Source organism: Panthera pardus, unplaced genomic scaffold (genome assembly GCF_024362965.1).
Source record: "Panthera pardus isolate Hobbes unplaced genomic scaffold, ASM2436296v1 HiC_scaffold_27, whole genome shotgun sequence".
Classification (NCBI taxonomy): domain Eukaryota; kingdom Metazoa; phylum Chordata; class Mammalia; order Carnivora; family Felidae; genus Panthera; species Panthera pardus.
This window is the reverse complement of record NW_026526843.1, coordinates 853,590-867,387: the sequence shown is the minus strand read 5'-3', so window position 1 is coordinate 867,387 and position 13,798 is coordinate 853,590. Positions and strand designations below refer to the sequence as shown.

The 13,798-nt window shown below is 38.4% G+C and overlaps 1 pseudogene; it reads left to right on the top strand.

Annotated features, from left to right (window-relative positions):
- The first annotated feature begins 150 nt into the window (after positions 1-150).
- Positions 151-3,512, top strand: LOC109260874 (cytochrome c oxidase subunit 5B, mitochondrial-like; annotated as a pseudogene).
- Positions 3,513-13,798: the final 10,286 nt, after the last annotated feature.

Here is a 13,798-nt window from a genome sequence, read left to right as displayed (position 1 = left end):
TGCAAATATACATGCACATAATTTTTTTTTTTTTGCTGTTTGATTTTACAAAAATTGGATCAAACTGGGCCATTACCCTGGCATTTGCTTTTTGCATGACAATGCTGCAATAGTGATTCTAAGTATAGTCACATGCGTTATTTCTAGGACATGGAGTCTTTCAAAAGGGAACACGAAGTGAAAGAGTAGGAGTACTTTAAATGTAATGGATATGGACATTATACCTTGCAAAAACGTTTATTAATTTAAATTCTACTTAGCAATGTGTGAAAAAACCATTTCTTCGCCTTTTTTCAAGCATCATGTTGTATTCTTTCCAAATTCTTGCCGGTCTGATGTAGTTAAATAAAAAGGTGATCTTTGTTTTATTTTACATTTCCCTGGTACTAATGAGGTCAATACCATTTCATGTGCATCGACCATTTGCATTTCCTCTTCTGGGAATTGCCTCTTCAAATCTTTTGCCCTTTTTTTTTAAAATGTAATTCCTTATCATTGCCTTACTCAATTAAAAAACAGCTTTATTGGTATATAATTCACACACCATACAATTCGCTCATTTGAAGTGCACAGTCCAATGCTTTTTAGCCTAGCCACAAACTTATGCAACCATCACCACAGTCAATTTGAAAATATTTTCAGGGCCACCTGGGTGGCTCAGTCAGTTATGTGTCCAACTTTGGCTCAAGTCATGATCTCACGGTTTGTGGGTTCAAGCCCCTCGTCAGGCTGTGTGCTGACAGCTTGGAGCCTGGAGCCTGGTTCAGATTCTGTGTCTCTTTCTCTGCACCTCTCTTGCTCGTTCTCTCTCTCTCTGTCAAAAATAAATAAACATAAAAAAATATTTTCATCCCGGGGCACCTGAGTGGCTCCGTTGGTTAAGCGGCCTACTCTTGATTTCAACTGAGGTCATGATCTCATGATGGCAGGATCCGGCTTTGCATGGAAGCTTCTTGAGATCCTTTCTCTCTCCCTCTCTCTCTGACGCTCCCCCACATGTGCGTGCTCTCTCTCTCTAAATAAATAAGTAAACATTAATAAAACAAAATATTTTCATCACCTCAAAAACAAATCACCCCTCTATCATCCTTCCCCCCCTGGCACTCGGCAAACACTAATCTACTTTCTCACTAAATAGATTTCCTTATTCTGGGCACTTCATATAAATGAAATTACAGAATATGTAGACTTTTATAACTGGCTTCTTTCACTTAACATGTTTTAGAGGTTTATCCACGTTCATTTTTATGACTAATATTCCACCATGTGGATATGCCACATAAACATTTGGGATGTTTCCACATTTTAGCTATTACAAATCATGCTGCTATGGACATTTCTGTACAAATGTTTGTTTGAACACATGCTTTGAACTCTTTTGGGTTTAAACCTAGGAGTGAAATTCCTGAGTTCAATGGTGACTGAATGTTGAATGCTTTAAAGTAATGCCAGGCTGTTTTCCGTAGTGCCGCAATGCATGAGTGTTCTCATTTCTCCCTATCTTTCTAACACATTATTTTCGAAGTCTTTGATTCTAGAACTGATGACAATGTGCCTATTTTTTGCATTCCTATTAGCCACTTGAAGAAATGTATACTCAAATCCTTTCCCCATTTTTATTTTAATTTTTAAATTTTTTAAAGTTTATTTATTTTGAGAGACAGAGGGAGAGAGAGAGAGAGAGAGCAGGGAAGGGGCACAGACAGAGGAAGAGACAGAATCCCAAGCGCAGGGCTGAATCTCACAAACTGTGACATCATGACCTGAGCCGAAATCTGGAGTTGGACGCTTAACCGACTGAGCCACCCAGATGCCCCATCTTTTCCCGTTTTTAAACTGGGTTATTTGTCTTTTTATTATTGAGCTTTAAGAGTTATTTATATATGCTAGGTACAAGTGTACATGTCCTTTATCAGATATATGATTTGTAAATATTTCTCCCATTCTGTGTACACTTTTTGCACTTTGCAGTTTCTTGAAGGTGCCCCTTTGAAGCACAAAGTTTTCAATTTTGATGAAATAGAAAAAATTTTTTCCTCTTTTGTTGCTTATGCTTCTGGGGCCATGTCTAAGACTACTTTGCCAAATCCAAGGTTATGAAGATTCACTCCTATGCTTTCTTCTAAAATTTTTGTATTTTTAACGCCTACATTTATTTAGATGCATGCTCTAATTTGATTTTTTATATATGCTGTGACATAGGGGTCCAGCTTCATTCTTTTGCATCTGAATAGCTAGTTCACCAAGCACCTTTTGTTGGGAGAGATTATTCTTTCCCCATTGAATGGTTTTGGCACCCTTGTGGAAAACCAATTGACCATAGACCATGGTTTATTCCCGGACTCTCAATTTTATTTCATTGGTTTATAATGTATCTAGTCTTAAGCCAGTAACACATTATCTTGATTGTTGTAGCTTTGTAGTAAGTTTTGAAATCAGGAAATGTGAGTCCTCCTCCTGTGTTCTTTTCCAAGATTGTTTTGGTTATTTGGGGCCTCTTTCAATTCCTTATGAATTTTAAGAGCAGCTTGTCAATTTCTGCAACTAAGGCAGCTGGGATATTGATTGGGATTTTATTAAATTTATAGATCAATTTGAGCAGTGTATTCATCTTAACAAAATTAAGTTAAATTAAATCTTCTAATGCTTGAACATAGAATATCTTTCCATATATTTAGGTCTTTGAAAATCTATTTTAGGGGCGCCTAGGTGGCTCAGTCTGTTAAGCGTTCGACTTCAACTCAGGTCACGATCTCCTGATTTGTAGATTCGAGCCCCGCATCGGGCTCTGTGCTGACGGTTCAGAGCCTGGAGCCTGCTTTGGATTCTGTGTCTCCCTCTCTCTGTGACCCTCCCCTTCTCCCTCTGTCTCTGTCTCTGTCTCTCTCTCTCAAGAATAAATAAACATTTTTAAAAAAAAGAAAATTTATTTTAACAGTTTTTTTTTGTTTTTTGTTTTTGTTTTTGTTTTTTTTTTTTTAGTTTTCAGTTTACGAGTCTTAACACTTCTTTGGTTAAGTTATTCCTAAGTATTTTATTCTTTTTGATGCTACTGTGAATGAAGCTGTTCTCTTAATTTCATTTCCAGATTGTTTCATTACAAGTGTATAAAAATACAACAGAAGTTGTCTGTAGTGGGCGTGGTGACCTCAAGATTACTTCGTGGAGTTGGAACACTGGCTGCACGGTCCCAGTCAAGTCACCCTGGTGCGCTGCATGGCACCTGGAGGCAGTGTTCCTGCTGAGGTGAGCAGGTGACGGGGCTTGAGAGGGAGGTCATGATGGCTGCACAGAAGGGACCAGACCCATACAAAATGCTAGCCCCCAGGCAGCTTCAGTTACCAAAGAGGACCCTACTTTTGTCCCATCTATCACCAACAAGTGAATAGTGCTGCAACTGTGAAGAGGACAATATTGCCATCATCTGGTTCTGGCTGCACAGAGGTGAAGCCCAGTGATGCCTTAGTTGGGGAACTCATCACAAGCTGGTGCCTCACCAGTTGGTCCACTGAACTTTTGCACTAACTTACTCAAAATGTGCTTTAGGGGCACCTGGGTGGCTCAGTCGGTTAAGCGTTGGACTTCAGCTCAGGTCATGATCTCACGGTTCTGTTCATGAGTTCAAGCCTGGCATTGGGCTCTGTGCTGACAGCTCAGAGCCTGGAGCCTGCTTCAGATTCCGTGTCTCCCTCTCTCTCTCTGCCCCTCTCCCGCTCCTGCTCTCTCACTCTCTCTCAAAAATAAAATTAATGCCTATTTATTTTTGAGAGAGAGAGAGAGAGAGAGACTAAGCATGATCGCGGGAGGGGCAGAGAGAGAGGGAGTATGAAGCAGGCTCCAGGCTCTGAGCTGTCAGCACAGAGCTCTACTCGGGACTTGAACTCATGACCCACGAGATCATGACCTGAGCTAAAGTAAGCTACTTAGCCGACTGAGCCATCCAGGCACCCCTTTTCTTTTTTTCCTTTCCTTTTTCTATTTATTTTTGAGAGAGAGACAGGGAGACAGAGAGACAGAGAGACAGAGAGAGAGAGAGAGAGAAAACATAAAAAAAATTTTTTTTAAATGTGCTGTAAAGTTTCTTCTTTCCAGTAAAGACTAGCCATTGCATTGGCCTCTTCTCTCCTCCCCCCCCACCAAATACAATAGATTTTTAATTTATTTTATAATTTCCAGTCTTGCCAACCTCATTCATTAGTCCTAATAGTTTTCTTTAGGGTATTCTGTATAATGTGATCAAATGATTTTTTCTGCAGCTACTGAGATGATCGTGTGACTTTTGCTTTTTATTCTGTTGATATGATGTATTACATTAATTGATTTTTGGGGCACCTGGGTGACTCAGTCAGTTAAGCCTCTGACTTCGGCTCAGTTCATGATCTCGCAGTTCATGGGTTCAAACCCCTCATGGGGCTCTGTGCTGACAGCTCAGAGCCTGGAGCCTGCTTCAGATTCTGTGTCTCCCTCTCTCTCTGCCCCTCCTCTGTTCGTGTGCTGTCCCTCTCTTTCTCCCCAAAATATATAAATGTTATTTTCCTCTCAGGACTGCCTTTGCTGCATCCCAAAGCATTTGGATTGTTGTACTTTCATTTGTTTCCATATATCTTTTAATTTCTTCTCTAATTGCCTGGTTGACCCATTCATTCTTTAGTAGGATGCTTTTTAACCTCCATGCTTTTGGAGGTTTTCCAGACTTTTTCCTGTGGTTGATTTCAAGCTTCATAGCATTGTGATCTGAAAGTGTGCATGGTATGATCTCAATTCTTTTATACTTATTAAGGGCTGTTTTGTGATCCAGTATGTGATCTATCTTGGAGAATGTTCCATGTGCACTTGAGAAGAAAGTATATTCCATTGTTTTGGGATGCAGAGTTCTAAATAATCTGTCAAGTCCATCTGATCCAATGTATCATTCAGGGCTCTTGTTTGTTTATTGATTCTCTGTCTAGATGATCTATCCATTGTTGTAAGTGGAGTATTAAAACCCCTGCAATTACCACAATCTTATCAATAAGGTTGCTTATGTTTGTGATTAATTGTTTTATATATTTGGGGCCTTCAAATTTGGTGCACGGACATTTATAACTGTTAGCTCTTCCTGATGGATAGACCCTGTAATTATTATATAATGCCTTTCTTCATCTGTTACAGCCTTTAATTTAAAGTCTAGTTTGTCTGATATAAGTGTGGCTACTCCAGCTTTCTTTTGACTTCCAGTAGCATGATAGATAGTTCTCCATACCCTCACTTACAATCTGAAGGTGTCCTCAGGTCTAAAATGAGTCTCTTGTAGACAGCAAATAGATGGGTCTTGTTTTTTTTTTTTTTTTTTTTTTTTTTAATCCATTCTGATACCCTATGTCTTTTGGTTGGAGCATTTAGTCCATTTAAATTCAGTGTTATTATTGAAAGATATGGGTTTAAACTCATTATGTTATCTGTAGGTTTCATGCTTGTAGTGGTCCAGGCCTATCTCAAGAAACATGAAAAATCCCAAATAGAAAATCGAAAAGCACACCTAAAGGAAATAGAAGCAGAACAGCAAAGTCACCCCAAACCCAGCAGAAGAAGAGAAATAATAAAGATCAGAGCAGAAATAAGCAATATAGAATTAAAAAAAAAACAGTAGAGCAGATCAATGAAACCAAGAGTTGGTTTTTTGAAAAAATAAACAAAATTGATAAACCTCTAGCCAGGCTTCTCAAAAACAAAAGGGGGAGGACCCAAATAGATAAAATCATGAATGAGAATGGACTTATTACAACCAATCCCTTAGAAATACAAGCAATTATCAGGGAAAACTATGAAAAATTATACGCCAACAAACTGGACAACCTGAAAGAAATGGACAAATTCTTAAACACCAACACACTTCCAAAACTCAAACGGGAAGAAATAGAAAATTTGAACAAACCCATAACCAGTGAAGAAATTGAATCAGTTATCAAAAATCTCCCAACAAATAAGAGTCCAGGACCAGATGGCTTCCCTGGGGAATTCTACCAGACATTTAAAGCAGAGATAATACCTATCTTTATCAAGCTGTTCCAGAAAATAGATACGGAAGGAAAACCTACAGACCCATTCTATGAAGCCAGCATTACTTTTATTTCTAAACAAGACAGGGGCCCAGCAAAAAAAGAGAACTACAGGCCAATATCCCCGATGAATATGGATGCAAACATTCTCAACAAGATATTAGCAAATAGAATTCAACAGCATATGAAAATAATTATTTACCATGATCAAGTGGGATTCATTCCTGGGCTGCAGGGCTGGTTCAGTATTTGCAAATCAGTCAGTGTGATACATCACATGAATAAAAGAAAAGAAAAGAACCATATGATCCTGTCAATTGATGCAGAAAAAGTATTTGACAAAATACAGCATCCTTTCTTAATAAAAGCCCTCAAGAAAGTTGGGATAGAAGGAACATAATTGAACATCATAAAAGCCATTTATGAAAAGCCCACAGCCAATATCATCCTCAATGGGGAAAAACTGAGAGTTTTCCCCCTGAGATCAGGAACACGACAGGGATGTCCTCTCTCACTGCTGTTGTTTAACATAGTGTTGGAAGTCCTAGCATCAGCAATCAAACAACAAAATGAAATCAAAGGCATCAAAATTGGCAAAGATGAAGTCAAGCTTTCGCTTTTTGCAGATGACATGATATTATACATGGAAAATCCGATAGACTCCACCAAAAGTCTGCTAGAACGGATACATGAATTCAGCAAAGTTGCAGGATACAAAATTAATGTACAGAAATCAGTTGCATTCTTATACACTAATAATGAAGCAACAGAAAGACAAATGAAGAAACTGATCCCAGTCACAATGGCACCAGGAAGCATAAAATACCTAGGAATAAACCTAACCAGAGATGTAAGAGATCTGTATGCTGAAAACTATAGAAAGCTGATGAAGGAAATTGAAGAAGATACAAAGAAATGGAAAAAACATTCTGTGCTCATGGATTGGAAGAATAAATATTGTCAAAATGTCAATACTACCCAAAGCAATCTACACATTCAATGCAATCCCAATCAAAATTGCACCAGCATTCTTCTCGAAGCTAGAAGAAGCAATGCTAAAATTTGCCTGGAACCACAAAAGACCCCGAATAGCCAAAGTAATCTTGAAGAAGACCAAAGCGGGAGGCATCACAATCCCAGACTTTAGCCTCTACTACAAAGCTGTAATCATCAAGAGAGCATGGTATTGGCACAAAACCAGACACATAGACTAATGGAATAGAATAGAGACCCCAGAATTGGACCCACAAAAGTATGGCCAACTAATCTTTGACAAAGCAGGAAAGAATATCCAATGGAAAAAAGACAGTCTCTTTAACAAATGGTGCTGAGAGAACTGGACAGCAACATGCAGAAGAATGAAACTAGACCACTTTCTGACACCATTCACAAAAATATACTCAAAATGGATAAAAGACCTGAATGTGAGACAGGAAACCATCAAAACCCTAGAGCAGAAAGCAGGAAAAAACCTCTCTGACCTCAGCCACAGCAATTTCTCACTCGACACATCCTCAAAGGCAAGGGAATTAAAAGCAAAAATGAACTATTGGGACGTCATGAAGATAAAAAGCTTCTGCACTGCAAAGGAAACAACCAACAAAACTAAAAGGCAACCGAACGAATGGGAAAAGATATTTGCAAATGACATATCAGACAAAGGGCTAGTATCCAAAATCTATAAAGAACTCACAAACTCCACACCTGAAAAACAAATAATCCAGTGAAGAAATGGGCAGAAGACATGAATAGACACTTTTCTAAAGAAGACATCCAGAAGGCCAACAGGCACATGAAAAGATGCTCAACGTCACTCCTCATCAGGGAAATACAAATCAAAACCACACTCAGATTCCACCTCATGCTGGTCAGAGTGGCTAAAATGAACAAATCAGGAGACTATAGATGCTGGAGAAGATGTGGAGAAACGGGAACCCTCTTGCACTGTTGGTGGGAGTGCAAACTGGTGCAGCCGCTCTGGAAGACAGTGTGGAGGTTCCTCAAAAAATTAAAAATAGATCCACCCTATGACCCAGCAATAGCATTGCTAGGAATTTACCCAAGGGATACAGGAGTGCTGACGCATAGGGGCACCTGTACCCCAATGTTTATGGCAGCACTTTCAACAATAGCCAAATTATGGAAATAGCCTAAATGTCTATCAACTGATGAATGGACAAAGAAGATGTGGTTATACAATGAAATACTACTTGGCAATGAGAAAGAATGAAATCTGGCCATTTGTAGCAACGTAGATGGAACTGGAGAATATTGTGCTACATGAAATAAGTCAGGCAGAGAAAGACAGATACCATATGTTTTCACTCATATGTGGATCCTGAGAAACTTAACAGAAGACCATGGGGGAGGGGAAGGGGGAAAAAAACTTACAGAGAGGGAAGGAGGCAAACCATAAGAAACTCTTAAATACTGAGAAGAAACTGAGGGTTGATTGGGGGTGGGGGAGAGGGGAAAGTGGGTGATGGGCATTGAGGGGGGGAACCTGTTGGGATGAGCACTGGATGTTGTATGGAAACCAATTTGACAATAAATTATATTTAATATAATATATATATTTATACACATATATGTGTGTGTATATATATATATATATATAAACGTTAAAAATTTTTTTAACTATAACAAATTTTGGATGTTGAGTTAAACTTGCATTCCTTGTGTAAATCCTACTTGATCATGGTGTATAATTTTTTAAAATATGTTTTTAGATTTGATTTGATAGTATTTTGTTGAGAATTTCTGCATCCAAGTTCATAGTATTTATTGGTCTGTAGTTTTCTTTTATTGTGATGTCCTCCTCTGGTTTTCGCATCAGGGCAATATTGGCCTCATAACATGAGTTTGGAAGTGTTCCTTCCTCTTCTGTCATTTGGAATAGTTTGTGAAGAATTGGTTTTAATTCTTCTTGAAACGTTTGCTAAATTCAAGCCATCTGGGCCTGTGCTTTCCTTTGTGGGTAGTATGTTGATAACTAATTCAGTCTCTTGTTATAAGTCTACTCAGATGGTCTATTTCTCCCTCTTTTTAACATTTTAAATACATTTTGTTTGACCAAATATACCCAAATCTATAATCGATTTTGTAATCAATTACTCAGTTTATAATCAATATAAAATTATGAATGAAATGTTTTATATATATTTTTTGTACTAAGGCTTGGAACTCTGGTGTGTATTCTGCACCTACAGCACATGGCATCGTCCCCCTACAACTCCTTCTCAAAACCAGCTGGCTAGTGCCCTAGGCCCCACCACACCCCGCTCAGGTTACATCACAGAGCCCACTGGCAGGGAAGGGGGCGGCGCAGATACACCCGCCCTGCCCAGTGGGCTCAGATGCTCACACTCTCCCCACCTACCTACCCAAGTTCTAAAAGGAAGTGAGGATCCCTGCAGAGCCATGGGGTCGTTGGTCTGCCAGCCCGCCACTGGTGTTAAAAGGCTGAGGCAGTACTCCTGTATCCCTTGGGTAAATTCCCAGCAGTGCTATTGCTGGGTCATAGGGTAGCTCTATTTTTAATTTTTTGAGGAACCTCCACACTGTTTTCCAGAGCGGCTGCACCAATTTGCATTCCCACCAACAGTGCAAGAGGGTTCCCGTTTCTCCACATCCTCTCCAGCATCTATAGTCTCCTGATTTGTTCATTTTGGCCACTCTGACTGGCGTGAGGTGATATCTGAGTGTGGCTTTGATTTGTATCTCCCTGATAAGGAGCGACATTGAGCATCTTTTCATGTGCCTGTTGGCCATCCGGATGTCTTCTTTAGAGAAGTGTCTATTCATGTTTTCTGCCCATTTCTTCACTGGGTTATTTGTTTTTCAGGTGTGGAGTCTGATGCATAGGGGCACTTGTACCCCAATGTTTATAGCAGCACTCTCAACAATAGCCAAATTATGGAAAGAGCCTAAATGTCCATCAACTGATGAATGGATAAAGCATTGTGGTTTATATACACAATGGAATACTACGTGGCAATGAGAAAGAATGAAATATGGCCTTTTGTAGCAACGTGGATGGAACTGGAGAGTGTGATGCTAAGTGAAATAAGCCATACAGAGAAAGACAGATTCCATATGTTTTCACTCTTATGTGGATCCTGAGAAACTTAACAGAAACCCATGGAGGAGGGGAAGGAAAAAAAAAAAAAAGAGGTTAGAGTGGGAGAGAGCCAAAGCATAAGAGACTCTTAAAAACTGAGAACAAACTGAGGGTTGATGGGGGGTGGGAGGGAGGGGAGGGTGGGTGATGGGTATTGAGGAGGGCACCTTTTGGGATGAGCACTGGGTGTTGTATGGAAACCAATTTGACAATAAATTTCATATATTGAAAAAAAATAAAAAACTAAAAGGCTGAGGCAGGAGTCTGAAGCCCCTGTGCGTACCTCATCCCCAGTGGCTCTCCACTCCAGCCACTGTTTCCTCTTGAGTCAGCTTCACTAGTTTGTATCTTGGTAGGATTTTTCCATTTCATCTAAGTTATTCAATTTGTTGGCATACGTTTGTTCATCGTATTCCTTTACAATCCTTTAAAATTTTGTAAAGTCAGTAGTAATGTCCCCTGTTTCATTTCTGATTCTAGTAATTTGAGTCTTCTCTCTTTCCTTTTTCCTTGCTCAATTTAGCTAAAGGTTTGTCAATTTTGCTCATCTTTTCAAAGAACCAACTTTGCCTTTTGTCAAATCTATTTTTAATGTAAATTTACTTTTCACTTCATTTATCTCTGCTATAATCTTTATTATTTTCTTCATTCTCCTTGATTTACTTGTAGTTTGCTTCTCTTTTTTCCAGTTTCTTAAGGTATATGGTTAGGTTATTGATTTGAGATTTTCCTTTTTTCTTAACATAAGCATTTACAGCTTTAACTTTCCTTCTGGGAACTGCTTTATCTGCATCTCATAAATTTTGGTATCCTGTGTCTTTGTTCTCATTTATCTAAAAGTATATTCTTATTGGGGCACCTGGGTGGCTCAGTTGGTTAAGCGTCTGACTTCAGCTCAGGTCATGATTTCACGGTTCTGTTCGTGAGTTCCAGCCCTGGGTTGGGCTCTGTGCTGACAGCTCGGAGCCTGGAGCCTGTTTCAGATTCTGTGTCTCCCTTTCTCTACCCCTTCCCCGCTCGTTCTCTTTCTCTCTCAGAAATAAACATTAAAAAAAATTTTAAAAAAAGAAACATAATAAAAATATATTCTGATTTCTATTTTGATTTCTTTTTTTTTTTTTGAGCCCTTTGTTATTTAGGAGTGTTTTTTTAAAACTATTTTTTTTAAGTTTTTTTACTATGAGAGAGAGAGAGACAGAGAGAGAATCCCAAGCAGGCTCCACACTGTAAACCCACAGTCCAACATGGGGCTTGAACTCACAAACTGTGATAATGACCTGAGCTGAAATCAAGAGTCTGATGCTTAGGGATGCCTGAGTGGCTCAGTTGGTTGAGCGTCCGACTTCAGCTCAGGTCATGATCTCACGGTTCGTGAGTTCGAGCCCCGTGTCAGGCTCTGTGCTGACAGCTCAGGGCCTGAAGCCTGCTTTGGGTTCTGTGTCTCCCTCTCTCTCTGCTCCTCCCCTGCTCACACTCTGTCTCGCTCTCAAAAATAAAGACTAAAAAAAAGAGCCTGACTGACACTTAACCAACTGAGCCACCCAGGCACCCCATAGGAGTGTTTTGTTTAATTTCTGTATATTTGTGAGTTTCCCACATTTTTTCTTGCTATGATTTTTAATTGTATTCCACGTGGTCATAGAACATACTTTGTATTGTTTGTATCCTTTCAAATTTCTTGAGGTCATTTTATGGCATAACATATGAGTTTATTCTGGAGAAAGCTCCATGTGCACTTAAGAAAATTGTATATCCTGTTTCTGGGTGTAGTGTTCTATATATGCATCTTAGGTCTAGTTGGTTTTTAGTGTTGTCCAAGACTTTTGTTTTCTTCTTGATCTTCTGTACAGTTGTCCTATCCATTATTGGAAGCGGGGTGTAAAGTGTTCACTATTATTGTAGAAATATTTCTCACTTTTGAGAAATCAGTTTTGCCCCATGTATTTTGGAGCTCGGTTGTTGGATGCTTATATGTTCGTAATTGCTAAACTTCATGATGGATTGACCCTTTTATCATTATGAAATGTTCCTGTTTACCTCCAGTAACACTTTTTGTTTGTTTGTTTATTTGTAAGTCTCTTTTGTGTGATACTAGTATAAACAGTTAAGCTTTTTTTGTAGCTGATGTTTCATGATATATCTTTTGCCATATATATATGTGTGTGTATATATACTTGCCATATATATATATATATATGTATATATACTTTCAATCATTTTGTAACTGTGGACTATTAATCATTTTTTAAATTTAAATTTTATTTAGTTAACAACAGTGCAGTATTGGTTTCAGGAGTAGAATTCAGTGATTCATCACTTACATTCAACACCCGGTGCCATCACAGCAAGTGCCCTCTTAAGCATTTCTACTGTATATATATAGTTGTTTCACTTTTAAAAATCCAATCTCACAATCTTTGCTTTTTTATTAGGTTTTGTTATTGTAATCATTGATATACTTGGATTTACACATGCCATTTTATTTTTTCTTTTCTATATATCTTATGGATTTTTTATTCGTCTATTCCTCATTTATTACTTTTTTGCTTTAAATTAATATTAAAAATTGAAGTATAATTAACACACAGTGTTATATTAGTTTCAGGTGTGCAATATAATGGTTTAACAATTCTATACATTACTCAGTACTCATCAAGATAAGCATATTTTTAATTCCCTTTCACCTATTTCACCCATCCCCTGACCCACTTCCCCTCTGGCAACCACCAGTTTGTTCTCTGTAGCTAAGAGTCTGGTTTTTTCTTTGTTTCTCTTTTCTTTCTTTTTCCCTTTTATTTCTTAAATTCCACATATGAGTGAAATCATATGGTATTTGTCTTCCTCTGACTGACTTATTGTACTTGGCATTGTACCCTCTAGGTCTATCCGTGTTGTTCCAAATGGCAAGATTTGATTCTTTTTTTAAGTTTTTTTTTTTAAACTTCAGTTAATTAACATACAGAGTAATATTAGTTTCAGGTGTACAATTTAGTGATTCAACACTTCCTTACAACACCTGGTGCTCATTACAAGTGCACTCCTTAATCCCCATCACCTATTTATTTATTTATTTTTAAATTTACATCCAAGTTAGTTAGCATATACTGCAATAATAATTTCAGGAGTAGATTCCAGTGATTCATCCCCTATGTATAATACCCAGTGCTCATCCTGCCAAGTGTCCTCCCTAATGCTCTTACCCATTTAGCCCATCCACCCACCCACAACTCCTCCAGCAACCTTCAGTTTGTTCTCTGTAGTTAAGAGTTTCTTTTGTTTTGTCTCCCTGCTTGTTATTATATTATTTTTGCTTCCATTCCCTTATGTTCATCTGTTTTGTATCTTAAATTCCTCATATGAGTGAAGTCATGTGATATTTGTCTTTCTCTGATTGGCTAATTTCACTTAGCATAAAACCCTCTAGTTCCATCCACGTAGTTGCAAATGGCAAGATTTCATTCTTTTTGACTTCCAAGTAATACTCCAGTGTGTGTGTGTGTGTGTGTGTGTGTGTGTGTGTCTGTATGCCACATTTTCTTTATCCAATAATCTGTCGATGGACATTTGGGCTCTTCCATACTTTGGCTATTGTTGATAGCACTGCTATAAATATTGGGATGCATATGCCCCTTTGAAACAG